Below are 13,763 nucleotides of genomic sequence, written 5' to 3' on the forward strand. Positions count from 1 at the left end.
TTAATATGCTGGACTGCAAAGTCAGTTTGACCTCATGGTTGGCAGTTCAAGCTCACCAGCCACTCCTTGGGCACCCTATACAGGTTAGCTATGTGTCAGAACCGACACGACAGCACTTAACAACAACAGATGACAGACAGATAGATAGATAGATAGATAGATAGATAGATAGATAGATAGATAGTAGAAGGAGAGATAGACTTGGAATCCTGATGTGGCACTGTGGATAAAGCATGGACTGCAAGGTCAGTGCTGATCCACAGTGCCTCACCAGAAGCTACACACAAATAAATAGACTTTAAAAGGGTATGGAACATGGATTTAAAAGGTAATGGAATTTTTTCATGAAATTTTTGAAATCCTCTCCAGTGTGTGTGGAGTCCCGGTGTGGCATTGTAGGGTAAGCACTCAACCTCGAGGTTAGTTTCAACTCACCAGCCACTCCTCAGAAACCCTGTACAAGTTGCTATGATTCGGAATCGAATCATTGGCACTCAACAACAGCAGCATGTGTGTATATATGTATGTATTTTTTCTTCTGTTTTTCTATAAACCTCAATGCCAAGTCATAGTAACCCTATATAGGGATTCCAAAAGTATGTATCTTTATGAGAACTGACCCCTTTATTAAACTTTGAAGAAGACAAACAGAAGACAAAAGACATTAATTCCAGAATGAGGGAAACCATCAGCATGATGCTAAAATAGAGTCCAAAGAATTCACAGTAATGGAACTAATTATTGACTATGTAAAACAAAGGTGATTACCACAAAATCATGATTAATATTAGAACAATTCATCCCTGTTGCAGACAAGACTGCAGAAACCATGTAGGATACGTACATAATTGCAGGTTAGAAAAGTTTATAGCATTGGTCCTAAGGTTTCTATCACATGGCTATGGGGTGGTTGGAGTACGACTTATCACTCTGTGAGCCTGAGTCATAACCACTGGTACCTCAGTTTTTCATGTGACATGAAGCTATTGTCAGTGGATCATTAAGAACTTGCCCAGGTAAAGTTCCCTGAGAGAAGACTACCCCTCTCTGTGCTGGTTGGGAAGTAATCAACTTTCAGGTTATTCTGCCTAAGGGCAAAGCTGCTACACTGCTGGTTTAATCATCAGAAAGAATAAATGGAATCTGAATTTATTCCAAGACTCAAAATAGAGTTATGGCTTCCACTGTAAATCGAAGCCTCCCACAAACGAAGTGCTTTAGAATTTAGGTTCCTGGTGTGACATTGTGGGATAAAGCACTGGACTAAAAAAAGTAGATTTGAACCACAAGGTTGGTGGTTCAAACTCACCAGTCATTTAATCCTACAGCACCACACCAAGTCTCCAGAATATACTCAGGTTGGTGAAAAATCGTTTGATTACACTTAGGTTGGTATGATTTCTTCTGCACTATATGGTTGTTGATTTCAGGTCAAGCCAGACTCTATCCTTTTCGATAGCCAATTCCTTCATCGAATTTTACTACAGCACCCTATCTTCAGTGATTATCTGATGAGGGTAAGTATGGAGTGGGACAACCGTGCAACAATCACCTATCCTTTGGTCAGGCCACATCCCTTGAAGAGGGAGAAACAGTTATACAATGGAGCTTCAAAAAGTTTGTGGAAAGATAGAATTAAAAGGTAATAGAATTTTCCCAAAAACTTTTAAGTCCCCCTCATATTTTTTTTTAATGCCAATGAGACAAGATTTAAGTCTAGAAACGAAAGCTATAGTGAGTCTTTTTTCTTGGTGACTTACTTAAAGTCTTTATTTTCCACATGAAACTCTCTCTCTAACATATATGATAGTGGCAGTGGTAGTACTGGTGTGTCATGGAGTCAGTTCTGACTCATAATGATCCAGCATAGGGTTTCCAAGGCTGTAAATCTGTATGGGAGCAGAAAGCCTCATCTTTCTCCTGCAGAATGACTGGTAGTTTTGAACTGCTGACCTTGGGGTTAACAGCCCAACTTGTTACCACTACGCTACCAGAGTTCCTTCTAACACATATATAGCTGCTTACTATCTGTCTTTTTAATTAAATTTCTATTTTTGCTCAAATGTGAAAGATAATCATTTGTTAGCTTAAGTTAGTTCTCTGATCTAATGAAAATTACTTGTGACATTGTGAATAGATTAAGATTGCTTTGAACTATGAGGCTAAGCATTCCAACTTTATGTATGATATTCTGGTGTATTATAGATGGCTGAAAAGCAATAAAGGTGAGAGTAAACTAAATATAACTCAACTTTCAAGGCACAAATTAAGTGTTGTCTTTTATGAAATAATTTCTGACCTCAGATAGAACTAGGTGCTGTTTTCTCTTTGCTATGATGGTATCGTGTGCATAACCCTATTAGAGTATTTATCACATTGTTTTGATTTGTTTACCTGAACGATTCTCATGTACAAGGATTTTGTTCTGTTTTTCTTAGTACTAACACTACTTTGAACAACAGTATTTGACACATAGTAGGTAGCATAGTGGTTACGAATCGGGCTGCGAACCGCAAGGTCAGTAGTTCGAAACTACCAGTTGTTCCGCAGGAGAAAGATGAGGCTTTCTGCTTCCGTAAAGATTTACAGCCTTGGAAACCCTATACAGGGTCGCTATGTTTTGGAACCGACTCCACGGCAAATCACCACCACCACAGGTGTTTAAATGATGCTTTTTGAGGGATGGGGTCCTTTTGTAGACCTGTTTAACACCCCTTTATAAACACTAGCTGATTTGCAATATTTGCTAAAGAGTACAATGATGGTACTGCAGATGGATCAATAGAAATCTACTTCCTCCACTGGGAAATCAAATCTGAGCACATGTCCCTACTAATGATGGGTCAGTAGCATTTATTTCCCAGCAGCAAACATAATTATCAGTCCTAGTGTGATGCTGCAGGATAATGCATTGGACCACAAGGTCAGTTTGAACCGCAAGGTTGGTAGCTCAAACCTACCAGTCGCTCCTTGGAAATCCTATACAGTGTCACTGTGAGTTGGAACCAAACTTGACAGCACTTAACAGCAACAAGCATATTATACTATGTCATCAAGATAGGCACACATCCATGTTTTCTAGAGTACTGATACAGAAATAAGTATACCCTCAGAGGAATACTTAAGAGATAAGTACTTTACTGAACATTTAAAATACTGTATTACCTGAGTAGATATTGTTGTTAAGTACAGTTGAGTTGGTTTCAATCATAGCAAACTTGTATAGAGTTTCCATGGAGCTGGTAGGTTTGAACCTTCAACCTTGTGGTTAGCAGTCCAGTGGACTAAACAAATAACTGGAATTATGTATGTACTTCTATAGCTAGGTTTCGTTCTGTTGTACTTAGGGTCACAATGGTTCAGAACTGACTTGATGGCACCTAACAGTAACAACAGCTCATAATGGACATTTACATATCAATGATATTCACTTTTATCTTGCCTTTTTTACGTGCTTTGATTTTCTACTTAGTAGCTTTCTTCGCCCTTCTAGTTAGTAATCATCTCATGGGTCCTTCAACCTTTATTATAGCTTTCTAGAAATTTGAGCATACAAATGGCTTATGTTACTTTACTTCCAGAGTCTGTGTAATGGGGTATGGGGGCCACTGTGTCTCTAGATCATTCTGGAAGTCCTCAAAATTCTAGAAATCAGTGATATCCAGCACTGACTTGTTGTACTTTATAAAAATAAGATTCTAAGACCCTACCTGAGATTGTCCTACTGAAGTCTGGGAGAAGGTCTGATTCAATTTTTAAAGTTCCATGGAAAATTTGGAAAATTCAGGATTGGAAACAAGTCCTAAGTTTGAGAATGCAATGACTGTATTCATGAACTAAGAAGAATGAGCAGTGTGGAGTGGCAGGTCAGAAGCTGAGGGTGTCCCTGTTATCACCCTGACAAGACACTGTTTCCCACTTGTCCATTGAACCCATGGTGTACCCACTGCCAGCACAAAGATTCTGAATAAATATTAGTTTACTCCTCCAGCCTCTCACCCCCTACCCTTAGGTCTGGAAAGTGGAGTATGTTTTTCTGATAGGGAAACATTTTCCTTTGAAGGAAGAGAAGAGTACTAGTAATAATCTATGCTTATTAACTTTTTTATTTTGTCATATTATGAATGTTGTTATTGTTAGGTACCATCAATTCAGTATTGACTCATAGTGACCCTATGCATGACAGAATGAAACACCACCCATCATGCTCCATCCTCACATTTGTTACATTTGAGCCCATTGTTGTTGCTACTGAGTCAATCCATTTTGTTGGAGGTCTTCCTGTTTCTCTCTGACCCTCCAATTTACACAACATGATGTCCTTCTCCTAAAACTGGTCCCTCCTAACTACATGTCCAAAGAATGAAAGAAAGTCTTAACATATTAGCTTCTAAGGAACATTCTGACTCTGTTTCTTCCAACACAGATTTGTGTGTTCTTCTGGCAGTCCATGATACTTTCAATATTCTTCTCCAACACCATAACTCAAATGCATCAATTCTTTTAAGGTCTTATTCATTGACCAACTTTCACATGCATGTGAGGGGATTGAAAATACCATGACTTGAGTCAGGCACACTTTAGTCCTGAAATTGACATCTTTGCTACTGAACACTTTAAAGATGTCTTTAACAGTAGGTTTGTCTAAAGCAATATGTCATTTGATTTCTTGATTGCTGCTTCCCTGAGTGTTGATTTTGAATCTGAGCAACATGAAGTCTTTGACAACTTCAATCTTTTCTCCATTTATTGTTGTTGTTGTTAAGTGCCGTCAAGTCGGTTCTGACCCATAGCGACCCTGTACAGGGTTTCCGAGGCTGTAAATCTTTATGGGAGCAGAAAGCCTCATCTTTCTCCCATGGAGCGGCTGGTAGTTTTGAACTGCTGACTTTGGGGTTCACAGCCCGATTCGTAACCACTCCATTTATTATGATGTTATATATTGGTCCAGTTGTATGTTTGTTTTCTTTACATTGAGGCAAAATCCATACTGAAGGCTGTATTCTTTGATCTTCATCAGTAGTATATATTTTTTTTTTTTTCTCTTTTAACTTTATTCACATCCAAGATTGGGGAGGAGGATGAGCTGGGAGGAAATCAACGACTTGAGGTTCAGGAGGGAGGCACTTTCTGAAATTGTGCTCATTTGAAACATATGGGTCCTTACTTGGTTTTACGATGGAGGAACTGAGAAGAGAAGAAAGATCTCTCTGCTAACAACTGGCAACTTAGGGAGACACCCTGGGCTCAGTGCCAGCTGTCAGGGTAGCACTGTTTTCACCCAGAGGCTAACTTCTGAGTCCCAAGTAAGCTGTAGTCCCAGGCAGAGGAACTACCTGGGAGCTGAACTCAGGCAGGGTCCTTTACTCAACAAGAGAAGTGGCCACGCATGTGCTGTGCAGACTTGGCCAGGTCAAGCCAGCTAGCCAACAATCATTACTCATGGTCCTCACCAGTCCCTAGAGGTTCTGGGTAGGAACAGTTCTGGTCAGTGTCTCCTGGCAGTAACTCGGGCTGGGATGCCTGGGGAGGGGCAACATTGTAGGGCACCTCCTGGGGCAGGTACATGAGGAGCTTCTCTAGGATTATGTTGGCACAGAACTCCTCAGGGGTCTGGGTAGTGAGGACTCCACTGTGCCGGGCCTGTGCCAGGAGGTATTGCTTTAACATTTTCACATCCTCTTGGCTTAAGGCTAATAACCTAAAGATCTCCTGGAAGTGAGGCCAGCTAATCCTCTGAGGGCCTCCCACAGGCTGTGGGTCTGGGTCCTTAGCTTCTGGACTGGAGCAATAGGTGCTAGGATGTGTGCAGAAGGCCTGCTTCACCTTGAGCTTCTTCCTATTGACCACACCTTCAGTGAGGGCTGCTGTGAGCAGGAGAACAGACTTCTCCTTCAGACAATTGACCTTTTTCAGGACAAGGATGCTAGAAACCTGGAGAGAACTGGGTCAAGCACCGGGGGCTGAACTGGTTTCGAGTCCACTTGTCCAAGACATCCACAAGACCCACAATGAGATCAGTAGATTCCATGCTCTTCCAAGGATCTTCCAGAAAAGAGAGTTACAAATTGTGCCTCTTCTGTTTAATGGGGCTGATGAGGCCAGGTGTGTCAAGGAGCCTCCTTTTCTGTGATGACTCCCAGAGCTTGGCAGTGAGTGAGTGGTGTGCACCTTCTTGGAGACAGGGAACATTTTTCGGCCCAGCAGCTGGTTGGAGAGCATTGACTTTCCTGCATTTGGGGACCCTAGCAGGACCACTCTCAGGACCTGTGGGTTCTCAGGCATGTCGAAACGATGGACCAAGAGGAGATTCTGCTCATCTCTGCAGGGACACATGGAGTCAGGGAATTGTCAGGCTGAGTGAGTCCAAGGAAGTGGTCCAGAGCAGAGGCCTGGCCGGAATAACTAGAGGGCCGATGACAGATTTGGACCAGAGAAAGCAGGGCCTGTGACACAAGACACACCCCTCTGCTGAAAACCCAAGAACAAGGGAAGCCGCCTCACCCAGTCCCTTGTGGTTTCCCATTAGTAGTATTTTAAGTCCTCTTCACTTCCCGCAGGCAAGATTGTGTCACCTGTATAGGGCAGGTTGTCAATGAGTTTTCCTCCAATCCTGATGCCATGTTCTTCTTTATATAATCCAGTTTTTCATATTCTCTGTTCAGCATACAGATTGAAAAAGGATGGTGGAGGAACACAACCCTGGCACATCTCTTTCCTTATTTTAAACCATTCAGTGTCCCTTGTTCTCTTCTAGTAACTGCCTCTTGGTGTATGTACAGGTTCTTCATGAGCATAATTAAATGTTCTGGAGTACTCATTCTTTGAAATATTATCCATAGTGTGTTAGGATAGTGTGTTTACATTACCAATAAAGCACAAGTAAAATTCTCTGCTTTCTGCCAATATCCATCAGATATTAGCAGTGATATCCTGCTGCGGTGTTATAGGATAAAGCAATGGACTTCAAACGATAAGTTGGCAGTTCAAACTTATCAGCTGCTCCTTGGAAATCCTACAGAGAGTTGCTATGACTCAGAACTTACTCAATGGCACTTAACAACCCAACAACACCCCTAGTTCTATGTTCTCTTCTGAATCTGAATTAAATTTTTTGCAGCTATTTATTTACAGTAACCATTTAAAATTTATCTTCAGCATAATTTTACTTGCAATTGATATTACTTATAATGTGTAATGATTTCTTCATTCCACTGGGTCATGTTTCTTTCAAATAACACAAATATGGATCTCTTCAAATCTGTCTTTCAATTACTGGACATAGACAAGTGAATGCCTCCAGCACTGCATCAGTTTGTTGAAACATTTCAATTTGTATTCGCCAATTCATGGAGCCTTGTTTTTAATTAATGCCTTCAGTGCAGCTTGGACTTCTAACTTCAGTACCAGTGATTTTTGATTATATGCACTTGAAAAGGTTGAGCAACAGCCAGTGCTTTTGGATACAGTGACTCTGTGCATTTCTTCCATCGTCTTTTGATGATTCTGATGGCATTTAATATTTCCACCATGTTGTTATTGTTAAGTGCCATCAAGTCAGCTCCAACTCATAGCAACTTTGTATATAGGTGATGCTGGTTGTTTCGAACCATTGGTCTTGTCGATAGTAGTCCAGTGCTAATCCTACAGCACCACACCAGGACTCCTTAGAATTCTTCAGTAATATAGGTTCAGCCTTGAATTATTCCTTCAGTTCTTTCAACTTGACAAATATTGAGAGGGTTCTTCTCAAAAAGGGAAGAACACATTACAAAAAAGGAGAGTCAAAGTAGTTATTTTACATATATATACTGTAGAAATATTGTGGATATGTTTTTGCTGTTGTTAGGTGCCATCAAATTGGTACCGACTCATAGTGACCCTGTGGACAGTAGAACGAAACACTGTTGCCAAGCTTGATTCCCTTGATGCACCCTCAACCTTACCAAATATGATATCCTTCTCCAGTGACTGATCCATCCTGACAATATGTCTGAAGTATGAGAGATGAAGTTTCGCCATCCTGGCTTCTAAGGAGCACTCTGGCTGCACTTCTTCCAACACAGATCTGTTGGTTCTTTTGGCAGCCCATGGCACTTTCAATATTCTCCTCCAACACCATAACTCAAAAGCATCAATTCTTCTACTGTCTGCCTTATTCACTTATTCAGCTTTCGTTCCATATGAGGTTATTGAAAATACCATGGCTTGGGTCAGGCGTACTTTAGTCCTCAAGCTGATATCTTTGCTCTTCAACACTTTAAAAAGGTCTTGTGCAACAGATTTGCCTAACACAACACGTCCCTTGAATTCTTGACTGCTGCTTCCATGAGGGTTGATAGTTGATCCAAGAAGAAGGAAGTCCTTGACAACTTAAGTCTTTTCACCATTGAAAAGAATTTGTTTATTGGTCCAGTGGTGAGGATTTTTGTTTCCTTTACATTGAGATGCAATCCATACTGAAGTGTGCACTCTTTGATTTTCATCAGTAAGTATTTTAAGTCTTCTTCACTTTCAGCAAGCAAGGTTGTATCATCTGCATATCACAGGTTGTCAATGAGTCTTCCTCCAATCTTGATGTCACGTTTTTCTTCATATAACCTAGCTCCTTAGATTATTTGCTCAGCATACAGGTTGAATAAGTATAGTGAAAGAATACAACCCTGTCACACACCATGCTTAATTTAAAATCATTCAGTGTCCCCATGTTCTGTTTGAACAACTGCCTCTTGGTCCATGTACAGATTCCTCATGGGCACAATTAAGTGTTCAGGAATACTCATATTTCGCAATGTTGTCTATAGCTTGTCATGATCCACAAAATCGAAAGCCTTTGCATAGTCAATAATAAAGCACAGGTAAACATCTTTTTGGTGTTCTCTGCTTTCAGCCAAGATCCATTAGACGTCAGCAATGATATCCCTCATTCCAGGTCCTCTTCTGAATCCAGCTTGAACCTCTGGAAGTCCTCTATCAATGTTGGCTTGCAGCCATTTCTGTATTACCTTTAGTATAGGTTTACTCACATGGGATATCAAAGATATTGTCCAATGATTTCTGCATTCCATTGGGTCACCTCTTTTTGGAATGGGCACAAATACAGATCTCTTCCAATCAGTCACCAGATAGTTGTCTTCCAAATATATTGGCAGAGATGAGTGAGTGCCTCCAGTACCATCTCACTTCCTTGAAATATTTCAATTTTTATTCCATCAATTCCTGGAGCCTTGTTCTTTGCCAGTTCCTTCTACTAACCTTGGACTTCTTCCTTCAGTATCATTGGCTCTTGATCATATGCTACCTTTTGGTACAGTGACTCTGTGTATTCCTTCCATCTTCTCTTGATGCTTTCGGCATCATTTAATAATTTGCCCAGAGAAACCTTCAATAATGAAATTCGAGGCTTGAAATTTTTCTTCAGTTCCCCCAGCTTGAGAAATGCTGAGCGTGTACTTCCTTTTTAGTTTTCTAACTCTAGATCTTTGCACATTTTGTTGTAATATTTGACTTTGTCTTCTAGAGCTGACCTTTGAAAATTTCTGTTCAGCCATTGTACCTCCTCATTTCTTCCATTTGCTTTAGCATCTCTATGCTGGAGAACAAGTTTCAGTGTCTCTTTGGCATCCATTTTGAACTTTTCTTTCTTTCTTGTCTTCTTAATGACTTTTTGCTTTCTTTATGTATGATGTTCTTGATATCATCCCACAACGCTTCTGGTTTTCAGCTTTTGTGTTTAATGTATTAAATCTGTTCTTCAGATGATCTGAATTTACAGGTGGGGTATATTCAAGATCATATTTTGGCTCTTGTGAACTTGTTTTCATTTTCTTCAGCTTCAGTTTGAATTTGCATATAAGCAGTTGATTATCTGTTCCACAATCTGCCCCTGGCTTTATTTTGACTATTGATATAGAGCTTTTTCTTCATCTCTTTCCACAGACATCGTCAATTTGATTTCTGTGTAATCCATCTGGTGAGGTTCATGTGCATAGTCATCTCTTATGCTGTCTTAAGAAGATATTAAAATGAACAAATCATTGATTTTGCAGAATTTTATTATGAGATCTCCAGCATCTTTTCTATCATCAAGGCTATATTTTCCAGCTACTGATCCTTCCTCTTTGTTGCAAACCTTTGCATTCCAATCACAAATAATGATCAATACATCTTGATTGCATGTTTGATCAATTTCAGATTGAAGAAGTTGGTAGAATTCTTCTATTTCCTCCTCACTGGCTTTAGTGGTTGGTGCATAAAATTGAATAATAGTTGTATTAACTGGTCTTCCCTGTAGGTGCATAGATATTATCATATCACAGACAGTGTTGTACCTCATGACTGATCTGGATATGTTCTTTTTTACAATGAATGCAATACCATTCCTCTTCAATTTGCCATTCCCGGCATAGTAAACCATGTGGTTGTCAGATTCAAAATGGCCAATACCCATCAGTTTCAGCTCACTAATGCCAAAGATATCGATGTATGCATTCCATTTCATTTTTGACAATTTCTAATTTTTCTAGATTTATACTTTGCACTCCATGTTTCGATGATTAATAGATGTTTACAGCTATTTCTCTTCATTTTGAGTTGTTCCCCATCAGCAAATGAAGGTCCCGCGGGCTGTACTCCCATGGACTTTATTCCATTTGCATCATCGTCATCACAGTCAACTCTACTTTGAGGAGGCAGCTGTTCCCCAGTCACATTTTGAGTGATTTCCAACCTGAGGGGCTCATTTTCCAGCACCATATATGACAGTGTTTCTCTGCTGCTATTCATAAGGTTTTCAGTGACTTAAGATTCGAAAGTAGTTTGTCCCTCCTTCTTCCTAGTATGTCTTCATTTGGAAGTTCATCTGAAATCTGTCCACCTGGGTGATCCTGCTCGTATTTAAAATAGCCATGGTATAGCTTCCAGAATCACAGTGTATATAGTATATACACATGTTATGAGTATATGTAAATAGCCAGAGATAGGCATAATCCACCCATTTATATGGTAAGGAATTCTGATTGCGTAGTGATTACGAGTCTGGCTGCTAACCTCAAGGTCAGCAATTTGAAACAACCAGCCATTCTGCAGGAGGAAGATAAGGCTTTCTGGTCCTATAAAGATTCACAGGCTCAAAAACCCTATGCAGGGTCGCTATGAGTCAGAACCAACTCCATGGCATGCAACCACCACCACCACCTTTATGGTGCCTCATTTCCTCATTGTCAACAGTCATTATAGATTATTTGGGAAGTGATTTACAAGTGATCAATAGGAATCTATGCATTTTTTTTCACTTACAGGAAAAAAGGACAGATTTATGGGATTCTTTTATTAACCTAATAATTTGAGGGTACAAAAGAACTGTAAGTAGACATACCCCATATAATATCAGTGTGTGGTTTTTTTTTCTCCAGGTAACCCTTTAAAACTTGAAGAAGACCAGTGTATTACTGGGAAGTAAATGGGAGGTAAAGACTTCCATTTACCTCTGACTTTTCTCATCCTGCTTCACAGTGTCCTCTTTTTCCATATACTCCTAAGACACTGCTATTCTCAAATACTCCATACCTTCTCTTTGGGTGATGATGCTTTTCACTCATGTTATGCTTAAAATAATACTGTTGTTGTTGTGGTTATGTGTCGTGGAGTCAGTTCCAACCCATAGTGACCCTGTACAGGGTTTCCGAGCCTGTAAATCTTTACGGGAGCAGAAAGCCCCATCTTTCTACCGTGGAAAATCTGGTAGTTTTGAACTACTGACCCTGAGGTTCGCAGCCTGATTCATAACCACGTGGCTTATAAATCTAAATGTTCATAATCATGACACATATGTGTTCATACATTTATAAAGTTGAACTTAATATATTTTGTCAAAACCTATTTAATTCCCTGTATTCCCTAGCTTTGTGAATTGTACTTTTACGCCTTCAATTCTCCAAGCAATAAACCTGGAAACTCATCTAGCCTTCTCATCTCTCACCCATGTGCTATTTATTCTACTTGCTTAATTAAGGACATTGAATTTATCTGTTTCCTTCTCTTTGTTCTCTCCCTTACCGTCTTAGATTAAACAGACTGCATCTCATATAGAAATACTAGTATAGTATCTTCATGCTTCTCTTTGTTTCCAGACTCACATACTATCCTTCCCACTGCTACCAGAGCTGTCTTCCTGAAAAATAAATCTAATGACTAGATTCTTCTAGACTCTCCTTAGACATTTCAATTACTTTCCATTGTCCATTGCATAAAGTTCAAAACTTCTTTATTTGGCAAATGGACTCTCACAAATTTTGATACCTGTCTACCTCTCCAGATTTATATATTTTTCCTCAGTATAAACTGAACCCATCTTCTAGACACTTTGAACTTCTTGCACATGCACTAACATCCAAGGCCCTTTCACACACACACACACACTATCCTTGCTTCACTCTGCTTCCTCACCTTGTAGTGTCTGTCTGCTTCTCCCCCACCCACCTGAAGAACACCTTCTTATCTTCCACCTTCTTTATAACATCTTTCTTAAGAGCCTATTTTTCAGTGGAATTTAATACATCTGCCATTGTCCAGATACTTGGACCACATTTTTTTCCAAAAGTGAGAGGCCATGTGGGTGTACTAAAGTGCTACATGTGATCAAGACTTTTTATGTGATTTTCTCTTCTTTAATGTCATGATCTAGATCTATACATATCCACTGGCATTTTTCCAAAAAATACATTTGCCATAAAACCAAAGGAAATATTTATAAATATTCAGAGTACTCTGCTTCAGGAAACACCTGACATCTCAAGTTTAGTTTCAAAAAGTTGATGAATCAGTGGCTGGTTATTTAGGCTCATTGCTAACACTGATTGTGTGCCTATTCATTGCCAAGCACAATGCTAGGCTCTGGAATTCAAGAGTGGAGAAACACAGTCCTACTCTTCAGAAAATGTAATCTAGGAGAATCATGGAGGACATTTGTCTTACAAAATGCTTTCTGTTTCATTGTACCTCTTTCTGACATATAGGGTTTCTCTTAGAGGCAATTTTATCAGGTGCTTTTCTTATGTATCTATTTTACTTATACAGAATCATATTTTCCTGCTTTTCATATTACTACATACATAAATGGTGTCACACTAGTAGAATCCATAGCACTGTTCCAAATTGGAGACAGACTTTTTTTTCCCCATCTTGTTTATAAAAGGTCTGAGTTTTCAGGGTTTGCCAGAGCCATAATTTCAAAAATGGTCTTAAAGAGAACTATCTAAACTCAACCTTGTCATCTTGCTTGTGATACATGAAGGCACTAAAAGGCTGAGCTATCAGATGCAGCTATCTATAAAGTGTTGCTTGCTGTATCTGAAATCCTAAAATTAGGACAAGCTACTTACTGAGCAGGAGGCACAGCACTGCCGGCACCACAGGCTACTCACTTACCACCGCCTGATGGCTATTTCCAGCCTCTGAAGCCGAGAGAAGGAATAAGAACACTTATTAGTGACTCGTAAGTCTAATTCTGCATGGCATTAATGGTGGACAAACTAGAGGAAAACCAGATGCAGAAAATGATCATACCAGCTGTAACAAATGGGAAAGTTTAGTTCTCAGTATAAGTTGGTTATTGAAATGAAAACATAAATGTGTAGGTTTACTCTCCTCTTTTCTTCCTTCCATCTCGTCTATTCTACTCCTCTGCCCTTTCAGAGAGTTTTCTATTTCTGCCATTTTGTTATTGATTGTTTGGACCTCTTTCTGTAGGTTTTGAATTGTTT

The 13,763-nt window shown here is 39.7% G+C and overlaps 1 pseudogene; it reads right to left on the bottom strand.

Moving 5' to 3' along the window:
* Positions 1 to 5,436: 5,436 nt before the first annotated feature.
* Positions 5,437 to 13,763, bottom strand: part of LOC102837337 — a 10,921-nt pseudogene continuing 2,594 nt past the window's right edge.

This window comes from Chrysochloris asiatica, unplaced genomic scaffold, assembly GCF_000296735.1.
Source record: "Chrysochloris asiatica unplaced genomic scaffold, ChrAsi1.0 scaffold00074, whole genome shotgun sequence".
NCBI classification, from domain to species: Eukaryota; Metazoa; Chordata; class Mammalia; order Afrosoricida; family Chrysochloridae; genus Chrysochloris; species Chrysochloris asiatica.